Below are 23,240 nucleotides of genomic sequence, written 5' to 3' on the forward strand. Positions count from 1 at the left end.
ATAGGTGGCAGACTGGATTTGGCCTATGGGTCATAGTTTGCCCACTCTTGATCTAATCTATAAACCATGATTTATGAGGTTGTCTACTCTGGCTGTGAAGAACATACACTATTACTGGCTCTGGGTAAGTTCTGGGCACTGATCCCTCAAATCCTTTTGGGTAATTTTCTCATTCTCATTTGCTCATCAGTACTTAGCTGAATACTTGAGGGAGACTCTCTGCAAATCTTGAAAGTTTTCTCTCTGGCTTCTCTGGACTCTCATCTCCATTTCCTCAACTCAGATAGTCTGGCTGCTCTGCCTGGGTTCCCTTTCCCTGCAGCACAGCCTGGAATCTTTCTCCAGGAAGTAAGTTGGGGCATTTGCAGGACTCATCTCCTCTGTTCCATGCGTCTCAGGAATCACGATCCTTCTTTGCACAATGTCAAATATCTTGAGAGCTGGTTTTTCCAGCTTTTTGTTTGTTTCAGGTGGGAAGATAAAATGGATATGTGTTGTTTTATCTTTGCTGGAATGCATAGTGTTAATATAATATATTGTGTTGTAGACATAAAGCTACTTCAGGCATGCTATTTTTCCCTAGAATGCATAAAGAGGACTCCCGTCTGTAAGCAAAACTAGTTAGCATCAGCATACAACAGATGAATGTAGACATCTGCAAAAATAACTCTGTCTTAGAGGACTGTTAGTAAATAAGTTATTGAAGAAGGCTTAGGGAATATGCAGGTTCAATTAAGACTACCGTAGTATATCTTCAGAAATTATAGGTAACTAAAGAAATTGCAGTATGATCAATGGAGATGTAACTTGTCTATCTGAAGTAATTTTGAATCATATTTCTTTATCTATGATGCCTGCCTTCTACCCTAGATTTTTAAGCTCCTTCATGATGAAGGCATAACTCTTTATTGTCTTTGTTTTAAAATCAGCTTCTAGCATGGGACATAGGGATGTTTTAAATGCTCTCCTAGATGATTCTAATATACCTACATGTTGATATAATACTAGTTGAAGAGATACTTATTATTAGAGACACTGCAAACTGTAAAAATACATTTTTTTCATTCAGCAATTATTTACTGAAAGCTTTCTATGTACCAAGCACTAAACAGGTAACCAAAAAGTATGGAATAAATATAATATACAGCCACTTTTCTCAGAATGCTTACTATCTAGTGGAGGAAACAAACATACCTAAAACAACTGGGAACAAACACAAGTTGTGTATACTTAGCTCCTGAATGGAGTGGAGTAATTATATAAACATTCAGTGAAGTGGAATCAGTTCAGGCCTGCTTGAGTAGACAAGGCAGATTTTCTCAGAATTATTCTTTTTCTTTTTTCAAATATAATATTCTGAATGTTTAAGAATATTCTTACTTGCTAGATCCAGGTCTCTTTGTCCTCATTTTTGAGATGAATTAGTGGAGAATATAAAAACTAGTTTATTCAGAACACTTGGTGTTAAATATTTCTAACGGTGTTTCAATAATAAATTTACCATTCTCGTCAATGTCTGGAAATTCTCTTCTTGGTAATTAATTTTTTTTCAGCCAAAAGAGCATATCTGATAGCACTATTATTATTTTACTAAATATGAAAATATGGGGGATACCTTACATTTAAAACTAATTGCTTAAAGTGTTTTTTTGAGACATGTAACTTTTTAATATGCTTTTAAGAGCTTTTTGCTGTCTGTCTATCTATCTATCTATCTATCTATCTATCTATCTATCTATCTATCTATCTATCTATCTATCTATCTATCTATCTATCTATCTATCTATCTATCTATCTATCTACCTACCTACCTACCTACCTATCTATCCATCTATCTATCTGTCAGAAAACCAAGAAATCATTTTGCTTGGGGTAGGAACAGTTAAAGACCAAATAGCGTTCCAAATCAGAAATGTAAGCCAATCTCTCTTCCTGCCCCTATTATCCACTTCCTTCCTGAAATGTCATTTGTAAGGCCTGTACACTTGCTCAACGGCCCTTGCCTTCTCTGGCAACTGTAGCTGGAGGCCTTTTAAAATAGAAGCAGGGCGCAGCACATCTTGTCCAAGGAAGAGCAGTGTCTGCACTTAGTGCTTGATGCCCCAAGCAGCTGTCTGAGCTGCTTGCCCCCAAATTGCCTTTGGATAGAAGTAAACAAAAGTGGATATCCAATGGAGCATATTTAAAACTGACCTCTGAGGCTGTCTATTTTAAGCAGATTGTAATTTTGCAAAAGGCATGGCCCTATTCCAAATGTTTATTTAGTGTTGAACAGTCTCCAATTGGCTGGTTGCTCCACTTTTTTGATGGTGTTAAAGACATTAAGAAAGATGCCAATAATAGATGCTGGATTTGCACTCAACCAGGGGCCCAGCAATTCATTTTGTTGAGTGCCAGATGAAACATTCACTTCAGGGAGAGATAGGCAAGTAAATCTGGTGATATGGAAACTGGTTTTTGTGGCAACCACTATTACCTCCACCCCTCACAGCCCAACAGGAAACTCGTTTTGTGAAGATCTTTCCTATGGCCTTCTAAGTTCCTGCCAACATAATTCTTTTTCACAGAATACATACTATGTGCAAAGCACTTGGCTAAATTTTAGCATATAGTCTCCTTGTGTCCTTGGTAACAACTGTAAGAAGCAGATAATATTCCTCTCAATTTAGAGATGAGGAAACTGCAGTGCAGAGGCCTCCAACTATAAGGTAGAAATGAAGATATGACCCAAGGTCTCTTGGGTTCCAGAAGTTGCTTTCATTTGATTTCATGAAATATCCATATGAATAGAATTCCCCTTCCTCCATGTATGTGTTTGTGATGCAGTAATTCTTTTTCTGTCTACTTATCCCTGATAGGAATTTTGGCACCAGGGTGTGACAAAATGAGTAGCTGGGGTTGAATCTTGTATTTTTTTTAAAGTAAATGGTAGCAATTTATTGTGCAAAAGAAAGAGCCCTTCTGAAGAATGTACATGTGAATATATTTCCCTATGTGTATTTAGAACAAAACAAAAACTCATCAACAACAGCAACAACGACACCCCCAAAAAACCAAACCCTGGCGTTGCATATCATTTCGCCTTAATTCACTTGCCTTTGTGCTCCAAATGTCAATTTGCTTTTAGAAAAAACTTCACCAAATAGAACCTTGGATTGAAAGAGCCATGGGTTAAATTACTGGCACAGTTGACTATGAAAATTAGTCCGTGTGTGGAGAAGGAAGATTTCTCCAGCCTTGCCCTTTAACCCAGTTTTGTCTGACTTCCTCTCCTCTTCCCTTTTTATCTAAGGTGATTGGGTCTCTTTCCCTGAGAGAAGTGAACAGTCAATTCTGACACAGCTCCCTGGCCCTTCTGTCCCTAATATCTAGAGTTACCTCCAAAGGCAAATTATTGTAAATGAAAATACCAAGTGTTCCTGTACTTACAAGTCACATCCTTCTCTCCGTAGTCATCTTGGAATTACTTTCACAGCCACAAAGTTCTGCCTCAGTGCAAATCTTTTCCTCTCAGCAGCACTTTTAGTAACTTGAGGAATTGCTGAAGGTAGAGAGACATTTTAGGAGATCTAGATTCTAATTAACTTTTCCTCTAACTAACTCTGTCTCCATTCCTTTGTGAATGTAACGGAGACTCTTGAAGATAAAGAGACATGCGGAGGATGGCAGCAGCCCAAGTCCAACTAGCTCACAGACTCCCCTTTTCCAGGACTGTAAAGGAAAAATCATCTTAGGAATATGGGCCGTGTGAGGCAGAAGGGGAGAAGTGATTTTTTGAAAAGGTAAACTGGGAGTTATCTTTTTCCACAGCACCAAATAATTCCTTTGTAAACCAGTGAATACCTTTTCTCAGTATCTCCATGCGCCTTGTTTTCTTTGGCATTAATGGTTCACCATGGGATAGATGATGATTAAGCTTTCAAGTGCTGAAAATCATCTCTTCCCATTTCCCTCCTCTCCTTCATTCTGGCTTTTGTTCAATAAGATTTTTCTTCTCCATATCTCTGGAATATACTTTCCTGGTCCTAGGCTGTTGTTCATAATGTTTGCATTGTCTAGGAATGCTCAGTTTCTCAGTTCTTTCCTCCTTACCTACTGAAATCCTCCCTATCCTATGATAGGGATATGCCTCCTCTAGGAAGGTGCTTCAGAAACAGTAGCCCCCCAGTCAATAGTCACTGATGAATTTTCTTGGTTATTCTTGCCATAGTGAATGGTTACTACTTTTGCAAAACAGATGGAGCTTCCATTTAATTTCAGTCTTATCCAACTCTTATTCCAATTTTTTCTCCTAGTATATGGGTGTTACCACTTGAGTGTGAAGTTTCTAGTCAAGGGACCTCTTTACCCTTCACAATTTTTCTGCATGACTACTTAACACTATTCTCTACACTCCAGTGAGACTTCATATTTAGAGACCTCAATGCCTTTCCCTTCGAAATCCTCTGTAGGACATATTTTCTCATTTTTCTCTTACTCTCTATTTCCATGGTTTCAATTTTAGCACATAGCCCAGTTCCTTTTACCATGGAGTTCTCTTTCCAAAGTTTCCTCCCATTCCTTCTGCAAAAATCACCTTCAAGTGTTCTCTTCCTCAAAGTCAGTTTTCTTCCCAAGAGTCAAGCACGCATCTAACTTACCATGGTTGAGTGTGCTTCTGAAACATTGCCTCTTCCTCTTTCTCACCTGCAAATTCCCTCTTCAAACAGCTAGTCAGTTAATGGCCCTGTCCATGGCTTGGCCTCCTAAAAGCTACTGATTTCTCTTGCAAATGCACAGGCCAAATGCTCCCAGTGGTCTGTCCCTTCCTGCAGAGCTCATACTAATGGAATTAGGATTGATGGCCATCCTCAGAGGAACCATATAAGAGCTCAGAGCCTGGGGCAAAACTTAAGTTCAGCTGTGTCTCAATTTCATTGCCATGCAGCTGCTCCCCTTCAGCTGCTTTGAGTCCCAGGGCACAACCTGCCAAGACCACTGGCCATCCAGTTTCTCAATGACTTGATGAGATCATTTTTGGTCCTAAATCGTCCTTTTGTTTTATGAAGCTTCTTTGAGCTGCTCATTTACGTCTCGTTAGTTCTTCTTTCTCCCAGACCACTGAGGCCTTGAACTCTTGAGCTCTTGTTGCCTGACCTCTCATCTGGAATGCTGCCCCCTCTTTCTCAGACTGCTACAAAGTCTCTCTGCCTAGTCTGTCTTTCCCTTTCTGAGGATATGTTTGCTCTTGCCTTGACTACCCATTTAGTCCTTCAGGCCCAGCCTGACTCTCGGGTCCTCTGTTTTCCATTTTCAGTGCAGATCCTCATCCCACGTCAATTTAATGACTACATATTGAGTGCTTATTTTATATAAAGCTTTGTGTAACTTGTATTAATGAAATAAAAATGAGCAATATGACTACCCTCTCACAACGGGCTTGCAATCTAAGGCCAATTGATTTGTAAAAGGCAGACTGTGATTAAGTTTTCTAAGTGGGATTCAGAAAGGAGAAAGATCAAAGTTCTCTCTCTCTGTGTGTGTGTGTGTGTGTGTATTAGGGTACAGGGTGGTGATGATCAGTAAAGTTTATTTGGAAGAGATGGCGCATGGGACTGATTTGAAGATGAATCAGGTCATAACCAAGGTGGTACATATTTGGAAGAAAGATAAAGTTAGATTTGGCCTGATTTCTCAACGGGGTGTTGTGACTGTCCTGTTCCTGGGTTGCTAAATGTCCCACTCAGTAAATGACAGTTGTGATTTCTAGTTACTGAGGCAAACACAACTCTGACAGATTCCAAATGCCCCCATTAAAGAAGAAGTTATTTAATGATACTTGTTAAAGCACAATGAGAAAGGCTTTATTTGTACCATTGAAATAGATAAAAAGACGACCATGGGCTGGGCGCGGTGGCTCATGCCTGTAATCCCAGCACTTTGGGTGGCCAAGGCAGGCAGATCACCTGAGGTCAGGAGTTCGAGACTAGCCTGACCAACATGGAGAAACCCTGTCTTTACTAAAAATACAAAATTAGCCAGGCATGGTGGCACATGCCTGTAATCCCAGCTACTTGGGAAGCTGAGAGAGGAGAATCGCTTGAACCCAGGAGGCGGAGGTTGCTGTAAACCAAGATCGGGCCATTGCACTCCAGCCTGGGCAACAAGAGTGAAACTCCGTCTCAAAAAAAAAAAAAAAAAAAAAAAAAAAAAAAAAAAACCCACAATGATGCAATTTTACAGTGGAGTAGAGAGATTGGGATCAGCTCTGAATTTAGCATGGGCAAGTGAGAATTTATAGTCAAGGAGCAGGCTGGGGTCAATAGATGGAAAATTACTGAGAGGAAACATCAGGGGCAAGGGGGATTCTGGTTAAATGAACTGAACAGCTGAACAGGATTCTTGCTGGAGACAGGCCAGGGTGATCAGACATCACCTGGGGGATGGTGGAGGATAAGGAACATGATCAGATATAAAGGGTTGTCTGGTATCAAGGGTAGGAGAACCCTGCTAAACTGACTTAGCAGGGTTCTCCCTAAAATTTGATTTCACAAGGAAGTGCACAGACAGGCCTAGGAGAAGATTTGGGAATCTGATTCAAGTTTGGTTAAGGAAAGAATTTTTGTCACCCCTGAGGAAAGCAGCAACCTCCAGCCACTGACCTACAGGTGACATAAAAAGGTCTGCTGACATGAGGAGTTTGTTCTAAGCAGGATTCAGTGGGGGAACCACTAAAGTCCTTGAGCTTGGCATAACAAAATTCAAGGTACTCTTTGGAAATAGACTATTACTGTGGCAATGAAATAGAGGACAAGAAAAAGGAGAGACTGATGCAGGAAAAAGAGTTAGGAAGCTGTTGCAATAATGTAAGTAAAAATGACAAGAAATTATGCTGGTGTCTCCCACAGATCACTTTCATAGAATAAGACAACCAATTAGATGTGGGTGTCAAGAGAGAACTGAGTCAATAGTGTTGCCTAGGTTTGAACCTGATGGTTAGTAGCACAGTGGGGCCGTATAAAGAAATAGGGAAATCAGGCCAGGCTCGTTGGCCCACGCCTGTAATCCAGCACTTTGGGAGGCCGAGGCGGGCGGATCACGAGGTCAGGAGATCGAGACCATCCTGGCTAACACGGTGAAACCCCGTCTCTACTAAAAATACAAAAAGAAATTAGCCAGGCGTGCTGGCGGGCACCTGTAGTCACAGCTACTTGGGAGGCTGAGGCAAGAGAATGGTGTGAACCCAGGAAGCGGAGCTTGTAGTGAGTCGAGATTGTGCCATTGCACTCCAGCCTGGGCAACAAAGCAAGACTCTGTCTCAAAGAAAAACAAAAAAAGAAATAGGGAAATCAGAATGAGAAGGATGCAGTTTCACGAAAAGACCATGAGTTCAGTTTGGAGCATGTCGTGTTTATGCAGCCCAGGGGAACATGAATGACTGGAATGATGTCACTAAAGACCAAAGGCTATATGGATACGAATGGTGCTACTTGAAAGACTATTTTTTTAAGGTCTTTGAAACAAATGGCTTCTTAAATAAACTCATCACACACATCTACCCCCTCCCACTCAAAGTCACTTTGTTTGCCTGAATCACCCTCTTTATTTTTCCTTTCTTTTTTTTCTGCTTTTTGTTTTTGTTTTTCTTTTTTAAGATTGAACATAAGTCAATTTCATTCCAGTTCAGGTCAGAGTGCTCTCTAAATCAAAATTAGCATTTTGAATTGATGAAAGACTGAGCTTTTAATTAAAAAATATTAGGTAATGAATGTACCAGGAATGAACTAAAAAAGATGCAAGCTTTTCTTATACTGATTTCAGTTTTATTCCCCAGTGTCTCCCACTGAAGGAAGGTCATGAGCAACAAGGCACCAGCACATTGGATCCAGAATTGCTAAAGTAAGTTTTCTCCTCCGGCAGAGTCCCTGAGGACACTGAATCCGGCTGAGCTGTTCAGGGTTTCATATTCTTCCCCTAAGTAAATTAAATCATGAGCACATCTCATCACAGAGGCCTGCACAAAAGCCTGCTATACCTTTTTGGCAAGCAATGCTTAAAGTGGAGCTTTTAGAAATGCTAAAAGCCTGCCTCCCCCAGCCATCTGTGTTGGCTGGCCCAGCTGCGACCACGGGTGGGCCCTGGGGGTTGGGGAGCGGGTGGGGAAGCAGGGTCATGGTGGCAAATTTCATCCATGTGGGAGCCAAATCGAGTCCAAATGGACTCCTGTCAACGTTTTCTCTCTTTTGGTCAATAATGATGTAATTCTTCCCCGCAGCAGCTAGAGATCTTATTGGATATTTGCATGGAGGAAGAGACTATCTAACCCTTTTTCCCCACCTTTGAAAGTGCTAGAAATGTGAGGGTAAATGAATACAAATAGGAATGTGCTGGGAAGGTACAGTAGGGAAGCCTTCTGTGGCTCTGCAAGCCGATACAAATGCTGGCTTAATTAGAAAATCAATCTTGCTGTCCGGCTGATAGATTGCAATCCTCTGCTGGAGGTAGGAAAGAGAGTCGAGTCATGACGAGATAATTTTTTCCTATTACTAAAAGAAGGCTTAATGTACGTCTCTAAGCAATTCAGCGTGAAGAACTTGTTAAAAACACAACCACCTTTTCCCTCTTGTTAATTGAATCTTTGGGGGCGGGGAGGAGAAATAACACAGCAATTTGCGTTTTGTGAAAACACCTATTATTTTTTTTTCCTGAGGATACCCACGTTCTGACAGGTGATTTAGTAATTGTCTTCAGAGAAATTGAAGCTTTTTTTTTTTTATTAATAAGAAGGAGGATGGGTGGGTGGCAGCTCACCACACCCACAGAACTGACGTAAGAGAGAATGTTTGAATTGGGAAGAATTGACGTTGCTAACCATCAGTTCACGCTTTTTGGTGTCCACAGTGTGCTCACCCAAACATATTGTAAGTATAAAGGTTAGATATTATCTCCTGTGCTCAGATGAGGAACAGGCTTTGAGAGTTTAACTTGACCAAGGCCACATAGATAGTGAGTGGAGGTGCCTTGGAGAAGGGTTGCTTGCGCTCAAAATCTTTGCATTTCACAGATTCCATTTGGCTTTTTTAGAAAGGCGACCATAGCTGATCCGTTTCTGTTCATTCCTTCTTTCATCATATTCGTTCTTTGGCACCCTCTGATCTGCTTTTAATGCCCAACTCAGGGCGCATCCTTAATTCAGAACACAGGTCTTGATTGCACAGAGTTCTCGTGCTTCTGCTCTGCATTCATTTCCTCTCAGTCTTGAAAATGCAAAGCATTTCTGCCTCAACTCCAGGACTCCATCAACTGTCTCTCTGTAGCTTTAACTGTTTTATTTGTCATTTCATAGATCTGTATAATGTTGCAGCTATAGTTCTCTTCCACTGAGAGTGATCTCTACTGATTTTTTTTTTTTTCTGCAGAAAAGCCTCTTACAAAATGCTTGCTGCAACTAAGGTTGCAAGGATTTTAGAAACCTTCCTGGCTTTTTAAGGAGATCAGGAAAAAAAAAAAATCCAAGTCTACGGGTTCCTGGAAGAACTATTCCTTTGCTTAGAAACCCTTTCCTCGAGTTCTTTTCTGTCCTCAATATCTCAATTATTCTTTACACTTTCACCTCCTCTCCCAACCCACATCAGCCCTTAATCTTGAGCTAAAAATTTTTCTCTCTGGTTTCAGGGAAATTTTGCTATTCAACCATCTCATGTACTTTAACATATGGATTACACTTGTAATACTTAGTCATCTCCAAAAAGCCCACAGTCAAGACCAAGCTTATTAGTGAAATGCAACCTGCATTCTTTGGGCAGTGTTCATCACAAACTTCATTTTTATGAGAAACATAGTGAAGCTTGCTTAATAAAAACAAGACAGATTATATGTCGCAATGGTCCAAGATGGTAAGAATAATTAAATTATGCAGCTAGTTTTAAAATCTCATTTTCTCATTTTAGGCATCCACTTCAGCTTAATTTATTATATAATGCTATAATTATTAAATTAAATCTTTGAAGACAGACCCAGAGAAGATATCAGCCATCATTTAATTAAACATACCTAGCTTAAAAAAAAAAAGATAACTGAACAGGGGCTGTAACTGCTCTAAGATCATGCACGTGGAAATCTCTGAGTCACAAAGGAAATGTATATTTTGAAGGGACCTCTCATTTGAGGTACCCATGTTTACTCTGTGATCTTCTAGGTGTGATGCTAAAAGGCAATGAAATGGCTTAAATGTAGGACGCAGAAAAAAGAAGGACTAAACCCAAGGATTTTGAGAATTTTGTGTGTTTAAGGAAAAATTCAAGGAGAATAATAAGATTTTTGCATAAGTATTCAATACGTTGTGGACTTTTACACCTCTACCTAGGTGGAGCATAGCTCACCTATTTTTGGGTAGGGAATAATTATTATGACTACATTTTCTAAGCCAAAGGTAATGCTACTCAGCCCAATTTATAAATATGGAGACTGAGGCTCAGAAAAGGTAGCTCACTTCCCCAAGGTCACACAAATGATTCATAGCAAATCCAGGAGATCATTCCATTCTCTGTCTCTGACTCCAAAGCTTGTACTCTTAACTTGCAAAGTAGAGTATACCATGTATACTTACGAATGGAGAAATAAACTTGTTGGAAAAAAGGAAACATGATACTTGGATTTGACATTGTTTTAGAAAATATGTATTCTCTGGTTTTATGTGTAATGGTCAATTGTTAAGCTATGAGAAAGGAATACGTTGAAAACTGATAATGATTTGAGTTTCATTTGCTCTGAAGCCTGGTAAAGCTGATGAAATAATCCTTTAAGCATTGAGGTGTAAAGATATTAAAAATATATTAAAATTCGAAGACAAATTAGCCATAGACTGAAGACATAATAATATTTTCAAATGCTCCAACGTTTTATGGAGGTCTTCACACATCAGTGATAGGTGATATTTCTCTTTCTAGAGAAAGTCTTGGGATAAAGATTCCTGTCTTAAGTTGCTCCCTTACCCTTTCTGCCTTGGTTTTGAAAGAGACATTTAGGGTCTATTCATTTTATGTTATCAGTGACCTTGTGGACACTCTTAAGATAATAATGATGACAGAAATGACATATGGTATTTGAGTTTTAAGAAGTGGGGGTTGGCAAAAACATAGTCTTTTGGAGATGAAAGCTGGTTTGCTTTTCCTAGTAATCTCTTGCACAGTATGCTGGCTGAAAGAGAGAGCCTGAGACCAATCCTGTTTAGGAAATACTTGTTAACATTTTTGGAACTGGCAGAGGACCTCCTTGTTAAACTGGAATTTTCTCCATCTGTGGTTTTCTGTTTATTTCTATGTAATTCCACACAACAATGGTAAGTTTAAAAATCAGGCAACATATCATTTGAGTATCCTAGTTTTATGCAAATGTGGATGGTATGATGTTAAAGGAATGTAGATTACTCCTGAAAAATAAAATGCAAGCTAAACATTCCCACAACAACTTTAATCTGCAACCCAGACCCCATTCTCCTCAGCAGTCCCGTTTACAGCACTTTGTGACTTGGAAAATCCCAAGAAATCATGTTTATTTTCTTCGTAACTCTTTCTCACCATCAGTGAATGTGGCAGGAGAGACATCACTGTCCTTATTTCACAGAATAAACAAATTGAAGCAGAGATGTTAATGACATATCCAATGATCACACAGCAAATGGCAGCAAGATTTGACTCTAAGATTGCTTAATTCCAAAGCCCAACCTCCTTTCGCTTTGCATCGCAAGACACTACATTTCATTAATATTGCTAGTGACTATTCTACACTTGTCTCCTTTTAGAAAAATGAGTGTACAGCTCTGTAAAACTTTGGATAAGAGAATAGGCAAGGTAAGATAAAGTCATTTATAGGCTCAACTAGAGATTTCATAAATAGCCTCAATTGACAGATTTCACTGTGGACAGATGGCAGTTTTGGCTAAGAGCAGCTTGATTCCTCGAAGGTAATTCTGTGCCACAGGTGTCAGTCTCTCCTACACTTATTTGGGCTGGCTCAGCGTGGAGTGGTATGGAGGACTCATCTGGCTTGATGTGAATCTTAATATTTCACAGTGGCAGAACTGAAATGAAAGGAAAAGTAATATACTTTATGTATTCTTCCCTCTTTTAAAAAATATTGCCACAGAGGGACTTAGAATATAGTCCTTTTTCTAGGACTATAGGTTATATATAGAAATTTCTAGGACTGTTTCTCTAGAAGAGAAATACCCTTGGAATTCCTATTTCCTCTCAGGGATTATTGATACTTGTGGCCAGCACAGACCCAGCTTATTTTGAGATCATATATACAGTTGATACGCGGATTATATTTTAGGCTTGAATTAAACTCATTTTTCTTTCCACACAGTCCCAAATCTACTTGGCCAAGCACCTTTCCATTTTATATTCTTGTTTATTTAGAGGAAATATAGTCCATATGTTTCACATTCATTTACACTTAACTCATCAAAATGTTATTTGGCAATGGGTATTTGATGTCCCCTAGAAGAGTCTTGAGGTGCTTTTGATAAGATTTAGTTCTATAACCAGGAAATAATGTTATGTCTGGAGAGAAACATAGTTCCCAAAGGGCCCTGGGTCAGTTCAAAGCTCCACTGAAAATGGTTATGGAAGGCTGAGTTTTGGAAGTGTATTTTTGTATATTCACTACTCTCCAAAACTGCCAGTGGAGACCGCTGAATATGGGGTGCTGGGTTCTCAAAGCAGCTTGGTTTAATGGCTATTGTGCAGCCACAAATGAACTGATTGATAGACAAATTATTCTATTTACCCAAATGTGTAATGACATGTTTTAAACACTATGAGCTCTGAATACTTAGTGGAACCTTAAAGATTTGATGGTATAAAAATTAAAAGCACATGACAAACTGGTAAGCAATGTTAATAGCATTATTAGTAATATGTCGAGGGCTCTGTTTAGTATATAAAATAGTATCTTTATTAATATTTGAAAATATATTTAAAAATAACAATAATGTGAATGTATCAGTAGAAAAATAGGCATAAGACAGAAGGAAACACACACAAACATAAAGCACACAGGTGAATATATTCATATATATGAAACTTACATGTTCAAAAATCCTTCAGCTTTATTAATAGTAAAGTACATGAAAATTAAAACAACAATACAATTTTATTTTTAAGCCAGCAAATTGATGAAACAATGCTAAAATATTAAATGCTACCAAGGGTTTTTGGATAATCTGCTCCTTGAAGGGTAAATGGGTATGATTTTCCTGGAAATGCATGTAACAATGTTATGAACTCATTCTTAAAAGAGTTCATGCCTTTTGATGTAATAATTTTACTTCTAGGAATATATTCAAAGTTTTTGAGAAAGATTTACATGCAAAAGTGTTTATTGTATTGCTGTTTTTAATAGTGAAAATAAAAATGTCAACATTTCTAATAACAGAGTTAAATACATTATGGTTAAATAAATTAGGGTACATTCCATAGGCTATTATTCATCCACTAATGCCCCATTACAGAGTTTAGTGTCATGGGAAAATGCCATTTATATAAATGAAAAAGAAAATGGAAAACAAAACTGTACTATACATTCCCAGTTTTGTAAAAACAAAAGCAGACATCCAAATGCAGGAAAGGAAATTTTTAAGCAAAACCAGTCATTATTTCTTGGTGGTGAAAGTGTATGCGATTCTAATTTTCTTCTTTATATCTTTCTGCATTTTAAGAATGATAAACGTATATTAACTTTATAATTATAAAAATAATAAATATTTCTTATAGTAGTAGAATTCTTTGCATTTTCAGTAGGTGAAAGCAGCAGATGCATCAGAAACTGAAATATTGATCTTGAGGCTTTGTGATGACCATCAAGTAACTGATTCATTTTTTTCATCCTATATTCTCATGGCTATAGCATATCATCTTTGAAAAATAGTTTAGGCATGGAATTTACTATCCTGTCTTCATATAAAAATGATAGTCCAGAAGAAGAAGAATTCACTCTACTTTGTCAGTTATATAATCTGGTTGGGAATTTCTTTAGATAATTTGCTCTGTAATTTGAAGGGAAATTTTTCTTTTAAAAGCCAGTTATCTTAAAGAAAACATCTTTTCAGAAGGCATTTTTCCCATGAGTTTAGATTTGATTGGCTTGATTTATCTACCTCGTTAGGTAGAAGGGAGTTTGGATGCACCACATAAGAAGATGTGATTGAGGAATCAGAAACCTATTAAAAATATAATCTAGTCTTGAGAGATAGTGTCGTGTGTGGTGTGAATGAAGACCTGAGATTGCATTTTAGTTCTGCTACCTAGCAGGTGTGTGAGTTTGTGCAGTCACTTTATAGCTCTTGTCTTGTGTACCTTGAAAGGCTCTTATAAAGAATACATGGAATATTATACATGAGTTATTATCATCAGACAATCTATGGATGATCGCACTAGAAACTGGACTCTCGTCTTACCAGAATATTGGTGAGCTGGGGGCCTAATGTGTCGTTAGAAGTTATCCAATAGGCAACTGAAATTTCCACTGCAGGCCTTCACAGATGTCCTTAGAAGTTTTAACTGAAGCCTAAGAAATAGGAATGTTGTACTTTTGTTTGCTGGTGGCCATACTCTTTAATTTCTCTGGAAACCCCAAAGAACAAATTTTCTTTAAAATGTATTTATTTCTCATATATTTACAGTAAACTATGAAAAGAATAAAATGTATTTTCATAAGCCACACATTTATTTATTTTATAACCACATCACATCTGTGTGCACCTTAATTGGAAAACAAATCAATAACTGAAATATAATATTCATGAAAAGACCTTTATAAGCTCTTTTATAATGTGTTAACAGTTTTGAAACATTAGAAAAGGAAACCATCCTGAATCAGGATATATAATGGAAGGACCATGTTCCCAGAGGGAGGAGCTCTTAATGGATGGACTGGAAGAGAGGGATCCTCATGAGACGGTGGAGTCTCTGTTTGGAGAGAGCAGTTCACAATCATGTGCCACAGCAATAGACTTTAGACAGCCTGCTTAGAGAGAAACTAAGAGCAATCAGTTTCAATTCATGAAGTGACAAGGACATTTTTGAAAAATAATTTAAAACGTTTTTTCTTGCTAGCAGATTGGAAAAAAATGAAGGTCAGAAACTCTCATGAATACTGGGGCAGGCCAGATATAGAGGAAAAACGATGACCTTTTATCATTTTCAAAGTTAAATTTAGGCTTCTTAATGGGCAATTACTATTTATTTCATTTTCGCTCTTATTTAGGCATTATCTTTTTATAATGAGAAAGCATACACTGTGTTGTTTTCTTAATAAAGACTATTTTTTATCTTTAAAAAACATATAGACAAGCGTTTGTTTTATTCTATTAAAAAACTGAGTGCCCAGTAGACAAAGGACATCCTAGTCCATTATAGAATTAGTAAGCTTCCTTAGTATTTTAGTCCAGAGGCTATTAGGTAGGGCTGAGAAAAGACTGGCTTCTGTATTGGAAGGTGAGGTTGGGGAGTTGATGGTGGGGAAAGGCTGGCATGAGAAATCTGAGCCTGAGTAGGGTGGGAAGGACATCCATGTGGGATGTGAAACTGTGGCAGTGACAGGAGATTAGATATATGTATTGGGATATTGACCCAATAAGTAAATAAGATAATGGGAGCCAGATTTCACACTACTTAAGGAGAGAGTTATACATTTGGAACAGGAGAAAAATGAAAGAACCAAGTGATATTAGATCAGAATTGGGGTACTGGTAAAAAGTCATTGTTTTGAAGAGGAATAGAGAGATAGATAGGCATAGAGAAATAATTACAGATCTAAATATGTGTGTGTATCTAAATATAGGTCTAATTAACGTGTGCATATATAAATATAAATATAGATCTAAATATATGTGTGTGCGCATACACACATACACACACACACACACACACACACTTCCTAGCACTGACTGCTCAAAAAGCCCTAGAGCAGTGACATTGTAATCACGATGAGCACACTTAGAGGCCAGACCTTGATTCCTAAACACCATTCTCTACTAAATGCAACCATGGTTGTTTGGAGAAACGGATAATGCCAGGACTGGGTTAGGGAAAGTGCAAGAGAAGCCTGGAAAATCTTTGTGTCCCAGGATGTAAGGAAGTACTCAAAAGGTGATGGGAACACAGAAGCCTCTTTGAAGGGGCTCCACAAATCTGGAATAAGTTGAGCTTCTAAGTAGATAATGTTAGCAAAGAATTAGAATCCATTCAACAAAACAGAGTTCATGAGTTCATACTACTGTAAATAAATTATTGGATAAATAAATTGGGAGAAATGAATGCTGGACTAATAAATGTAGAAGGAATAATTGCAGCAGAAAATCACCATTTAGCAGCCATAATAATTAAACCAAGAAACATCTATGGGTATTAAAACTAAGTGGGTAGAAGTTTGATGATAAGATATTTACATAGTCTAAAAGAGGTACATTTTGTGAAATATTTACGTGTTAAGGAAAAAAAAGGAGAAACTTTGGAGAAACCAGGCAGATAACATCTTAATCTAATTATCACAGTTAACTTACCAGAAAAGAGACAAAAAGCAGTTGTGACCATTTGATTGGAAGACATGGAAGAACTGAGCATCATTCTGAGAGATTCCTGCCAAAGACATATAACCTGAATCTAATTATGACAAAACATCAGACAAACTCAAATCGAGAGACAGTCTACAAATAACTGGCCTTCTACATTCAAAAGTGTCAAGATCATCGATGATAAGGAAAGACTGAGGAATTATTTCGGACCAAAGGAGACAGAAGACACTAACAACTAAATGTTTAAATCTGCATTGGATCCTTGTGCTCTAAAGGATGTTACTGGGAAAAATTGGCAATAATTAAATGGGGGCTGAGAGTAGGTGGTAATGACGTATCAGTGCTAATTTCCTTGTTTTGATGGTTGTATTGTAGTTATGTAGAAGAATGTCCTTGTCTGGAGGACATTTACACTAAATTGTTGAGGAGTTATAGGGCAGCATGTTGGTAACATACTCTGAAATGGTTCAGAAAAAAAGATTTTAGTATTTGTAATTTTTAAAATAATTTTAAGGCTGAGCCTGGTGGCTCATGCCAGTAATTTCAGCACTTTGGGAGGCCGAGGTGGGCAGATCACTTGAGGCCAGGAGTTCGAGATCAGCTTGGCAAACATGGTGAAACCCCATCTCTACTAAAAACACAAAAAATTAGCCAGGCGTGGTAGGATGTGCCTGTAATCCCAGTTACCTGGGAGGCTGAGGCAGGAGAATCTCTTGAACCCAGGAGGCAGAGATTGTAGTGAGCTGAGACTGCGCCACTGCACTCCAGCCTGGGCAACAGAGTGTGACTCTGTATCAAATAATAATAATAATAATAACAATAATTTTGAAATTATTTTTAGTATGAAAAAAATAAGAAGTGGCCCTGCCTTTGAGGAGACCACTGGATAGTAGAAAGTGCGAGACGATAAGATGACATGAAGTCAGCAGAGCAGAGGGTGGCAGTCTGGTGACATATGCATCTGGAGCCAAATGGTGCATGTTCCCATTGTAGTTCTGACACCACCAGCAAGAAGACCTTAGGAGGATGGCATAAAGGGAATGATAATAGTATAAATTCATAGGGTAATTATGAGGTGTACAGAGCACATGGCATGCACATAATAATTTATAGCTATTGTTCTTATTAGTTATCGGTGAATAAGCTCATGGTTATTTATAGTCAGACAGCTACTTCTAAATTCTGGCTTTGCCACTTACCATGTGACCTTCAACAATTTACTAATTTTTATGAGGCTCAGGTACTTCATTTAAACTAGAAATAATAATCATTGTAATTGTAGCCAGTAAAGAAACAGGGTGGTTGTGAGATTCAAATGAGATAATGCAAAATGGTTAGCACATTGTAAGCACTTGATAAGTGTTAGTTATTGCTACATAAATATAAGGCCAAAATTTAGTAAATGCTATAAGAGAAAAAGCATGTGGCAATTCTGAGAAGAAAAAAGCATTTGGGTGAAAGGGTAAAGAAAGCTGTAGATTATAGGATATTCTCTGGTACAACTGGGATGCTATGACTAGAAGAAGGCAGTGCCATAGGAAAGGGGAAAGACCAGTGTGGTGGTGAAGGGAGAAAGAAGAGTCAACAACTATCTCTTATCAGGAATAGACAAAGTATAAACACAAAGCGAGAGCTGATTTTGGGAAAAGACATTAAAGTGTCAGGGAGATGTTGGCAGGCAATGAAATTTGGCTGGAAAGAGGAGGAGACTGGAGCATGCATATAAATTGAGGTGACAATGAAATTCTGTGAGTGAATGAGGTTTCCAAGGAAGGACACTCCATACAAGGAAGGAAGGAGTCAGGACAGAACTTGGGAAAGCATCAACATTTAGGGAGGACAAAGGGGAGGTGTGAGAGTGTGGGAGATGGAAGAGTGAGAGGATAGAGGTTGAGAGAGATAGTTGGTGAATGAGTCAGGAAGGTGCTAGTTCAGAGGCAGAAAAACCCGGCTTGGTTCAGCAAAAAAGGCCAAGAGCTTGAGAAGAATAAAGACTGGGAAAAAGGTATCATACTGTTAGGTGGTTAATTGGACCCTGCTGAGTTACAAGAAACTGGAGAAATGAAATTTCAAGAAGTTAGGTGACAGAGGAATGAGTATCTGGGTAAAGAAAGCAGGAGATTTTTCTTGAGGATATTTTAACAGCCAAGGCAGATTTATCATTAAGCAAATGAAGCTTCATTCAGGCCCTTTAACTTCCCAGATCTTTCCCAGGCCCTAGGACTTGTCCTAGCAATGCCTTCCCGTAGTCATGTGATCTGTGAAACTTACATATGTAAGATATTTAATTGCTCTGAGGGGTAAGAACACTCTTTCTCCTCAGGCTGTCCTAAATGAAAAGTGGAATGCCTGCTTGGGATTCAAGCATCAGCTTAGAGAACTAGCGTTAAGGCTTAAGAGTCTCTGCTGTGTGGTTTGCATATGGTAGTTAACATATAGTTAAATTATTGCTAATAGTCACAGGAATTCTTCCTCCACCCACAGGGCCAACGCACCCAGCACTGACAACAATGTGGACACGTCGTTTGACATCGGGCATTTGGAGAAATGTAGGTAGTGGAGGAGAAAAGGTTTGAAATGAACAGAGCCAGAGCTAGTATGTGGAAAGTTCTCCCAATCATGAGATGTGTAAAATTACAAGTAGACGATCTGGTTCTTGTCAAGACCCAATCAGAATGTGAATTCTCACCTATCAGATAAGATAACCTAAGATGCATAATATACCACCATCATGAGCAATCAATGACAAACTGGTTAATGGGTGTTGTCAGTTCAAAGAAGATTTAAGATTAGTCACAGCACAAGAAAATTTGAAATATTTTGAAATATTTCAGCTCAGATATGAAACTCGATAAGAGATTTTGCAAACTGAAAAAAATTTCTACAACCTTATTTATTATCAATAATGAAATAGGAAGTTGAGACTTTTAAAAACTATAAATGTATAAATATTTTAATTAAATATACTGGATAAAAGATTGAATCCTTGCCAAATAAAGAAGCAAACTAAGAGAATGCAGCTAAAAATCAGAGAAAGATGTTAGAGGCCAGGCAGTTAATAAAATATTACATTATTTTGTAGATTTTGTGATGTTTGTGGTATTTGTTCATTTTTTAAAAAATGATACTTTATTGCATCTTTTCCTCATTCTAAATAAATATTCATTTGCATCTATTTTTTAAATTTATGTATTTAAATTGTTTACCTTAAAGAACCTCTCCTCTCCCCCACCCCCAACTGTATCAGCTTTGGGCCCTTCAAAACCTGAATCCACTCTTATGTAACGGAAGTAGCAGTGCTTCTTGCCAGGAGTGTATTCAGGCTTGAACAGAGTTAGGATGTCAGCTCTGGGCATGGTGGAATATTAAATATTTCATTATTAGCAATTTTTAGGATAGGGATGACCTGAGCCTTTTGTATGCAGAGGGAAGGTGCTGGCTGTAAGAAAAAAAAAATACTCATGTAATAGGGATACTTTTTGGAACAGGTCTCACAAAAATGGAAATGAACAGGTTAAGACAGAGTGAAGAGAATGGCTTTCAAAGGCAAGTTCAGATAGAGAGCTGCGAAGGAGGGAAGAGGGAAAGTGGATTTTGTGGAGGGATGTGAGGGAGCTTTATATCTGTGGCCTTAATATTCTAGTCCATGTGGCGGCTAGGCTATCAACTCAAGTCTCAGGGGTGGGTATTTTTAGGGGTTTTCTGAGCGGGAGAAGGTCCCTCATAACTATTTTGCAAAATGACAACTGTTAAATATAGTGATGGGCCTGCTCTCATTTTCTCAAACTCTACGCAGTCATCCTAAGATACTGTACCCAGATACCTTGCTGCAGACTTGGCAGTAACCGTCCCAGATGAAGAGCGAGTTCAGAGGTAGTGCTATTCTAGTATCAGCATGATCAGAGAATACAACTGAGGTAATCAGGTAAGCTTAGTGAGAAGAATGTCGAGTGGTGAGCTTGAGTTGTTGCCTAAAAAAAAGAAACAACAATTTATTTATATATGGCCTTACTCCACACAGGATTTAAGGTAGCTTATAAGAATGCATGCAATAAAATAGCAAGATGTGGTCTATAAATAAAAAATCAAGGCTGGAAAAAGCATAAAATATAGATAAGAAGACTTCAGATGTGGCTTGTCAGTGATCTTCAAATAACTGAAGGGTTGTCATGTGGAAGAGCATTTTGGGATATTTGGTATGTGGGTTCCAGAACACCAGGGTATGTGTGTTGTAGTCTGTTTGGGCTGCTATAACAAAATACCATGAACTGAGTGGCTTATAAACAACAGAAATTTATTTCTCATATTTCTAGGGACTGGGAAGTCCAAGATCAAGGCACCAGCAGATTTGGCATTTGGTAAGGGCCTGCTTTTTGTTTAATAGATGATGCCTTCTAGGTGTGTCCTTACATGGTGGAAGGGACAAGGCAGCTCCCTGGGGTCTCTTTTCTAAGGGCACTAAGCCCATTCATTAGAGCTCTTCCCTCATAACCTGATTACCTTCCCAAAGCCTTACGACCTCATATCAGTACCTTCAGAGTTAGGATTTCTAGGTATAAATTTCGGAGGTTCACAAACATTCAGACCATAGCTGGTGTGTGTGGTTACAGTAAGGTAGACATCAGCGCAACATAAGTCAGAACTTTCTAACAAGTGCAGCTGTTCCACAGTGGCACAGATGTCATGAGCTCCTTTTTTATCAGAGGAGGCATTTAAACAGAACTAGGTAACCTCCTTTTTGGCCTCCTGTGGAAGCCAGGAGATGCAATGGGTAAAGACTGGCCTCTGAAATACCCTTAGAATCTGGATTCTGATGACTGGGTGGCACGAATTGTTCTCAACATTGCCCTATAAAACATGAACTATTCTGAAATGCTCCACACAATCATAAAAACTTGTCAGTAGCCATTCTGTGTACCTCTATGGCCTGTAGCGTTGTCACTCACCTTTGAAATGTCACTGCACATTGTAAACCCAAAATTTCTGAGGCAATATGAGTCAGCTACATATGGGAGGGGAGGTGGAGAGAGAGCTGGGTGGGTTTTATCTACCCATCATGCCCCTGCTTTCTGGGCCACCATTCTGTAGTTTGAAGAGCTAGTGGATTCCATTCCCTTATCATTCAATAACAAATGGCTATTGTTCTGCATCCTATGTCAGGCCCATGTCAGATCCCTGCAAGCAGAACACTGAAAAAGCAGACATGGTCCCTGTTTTCAAAGGGCTTGTTGCTTCATGGGAAAAAAATGACAGTAAAAATAATCACACATGTATATCCTACAAATTGTCACATGCATGATGAAGAAAGAAAAGAGTATTCTAGGAGAGAGGATAGCTGTAAGACCTGATATCGCATGAACAAAAACCATCTTTAGTGAGGTCAATTAAGTAGAGAAAGGTGGGGGTTCAGATGGAGAGATTTCAGGCTGAGAGGACAACGTGCGCAATATGAGGAAGCACAGAGCATTTGGGGAATGGCCCGAAGGCCAGAATTGCTGAGTGAAACCTAGAGAATGGTGATCCAGTGATGAAAGCAGCGTGAGCAGTTCAGGACAGAGGGTCCGGGCTGTGCTCATAAGCAACTTCAAGGACTTTTATCTTTATCATGATGGTGCTGCAACTCTTAGGGGTTTTACCAGGGGAGCAATATGAGAATACTGATGTTGTGATTTGTTTTCTTTTTCTATTAAAAAAAATAAAATCACTTTAGCTTTAGAGTAGAGACTGCAGTAGGGGTTGGGGCAAGAATAGATGTAGGGAGGTTACTGAATAGGCTACATTAGTGATCAAGTGACAGATAGTGATGGCTTGGCCAAGGGCAGTGGTGGCAAAGATGGAGAGAAGCAAATTGTTTCTCAAGGTGACCATGGGATAAAAATGAACAGGATTTGGCAATGGGTGGATGGGAGGTAAAGATGGAAAAGAAAAAGTGGCATCAAAGATGGCACCTAGAAACTGGACAGACTAAGTGTTCCATTCACTGATTAGGCACGTGAAGAGAGGGCTGGTATGAGACAATGGCCAGAGCAAAACAGAATTCCTCTGATCTTACCTGATTCAGGATTAGAAAAGGCAACCATTTCAACTGATTCAAATTCAGTTCAATTCAGTTCAATTCAACCCTATCTGGTTCAATTGAAGTCACCTTATGAAGCATCTACCAGACGAGCCTCTGTGAGTGATTCAGACAAATATAAAAAGCCCTCGGAGGGGTTGCATGATCACGTCTTGTACTAAGTTAGTGCCCAAATAACCAAAGCACCCCATGGAATGTGAGAAGTGCCTACAGAGAGAGATGGAATGCCACTGGACTGCAGCGGCCAACTCCTGTCACCCCAGAGGGCTTGACTGACCTACAAAAAGAATTGGACTGACTTTATCTTAAAAGAGAGATAAGAGTCCATAGGCTGCCTTTGAGGTTAGTGGGCAATGAGTCATGTAGACATGGGAAACTCACAGTTTCCTTCCCTTGGTCTACACTGACCAAGCCCCAAGGACTGGAGTATGTACACCTGTTCTCAGCCCCGGCTCCCTCCCGGACTCCTAGCACTTCCTAAAGGATCCTTTGCTTGTGTCTTCATCTCCTCAGATAATAACTACTCTCTAATTATCCCATCTGTATTTTACAAGAGCTAATTAGAAAGTGTCTGATAGCCTGGGAATTTTCTGACAAAGATAGTGC

The sequence above is a fragment of the Nomascus leucogenys genome, chromosome 11 (assembly GCF_006542625.1).
Source record: "Nomascus leucogenys isolate Asia chromosome 11, Asia_NLE_v1, whole genome shotgun sequence".
In the NCBI taxonomy this organism is placed as follows: Eukaryota; Metazoa; Chordata; class Mammalia; order Primates; family Hylobatidae; genus Nomascus; species Nomascus leucogenys.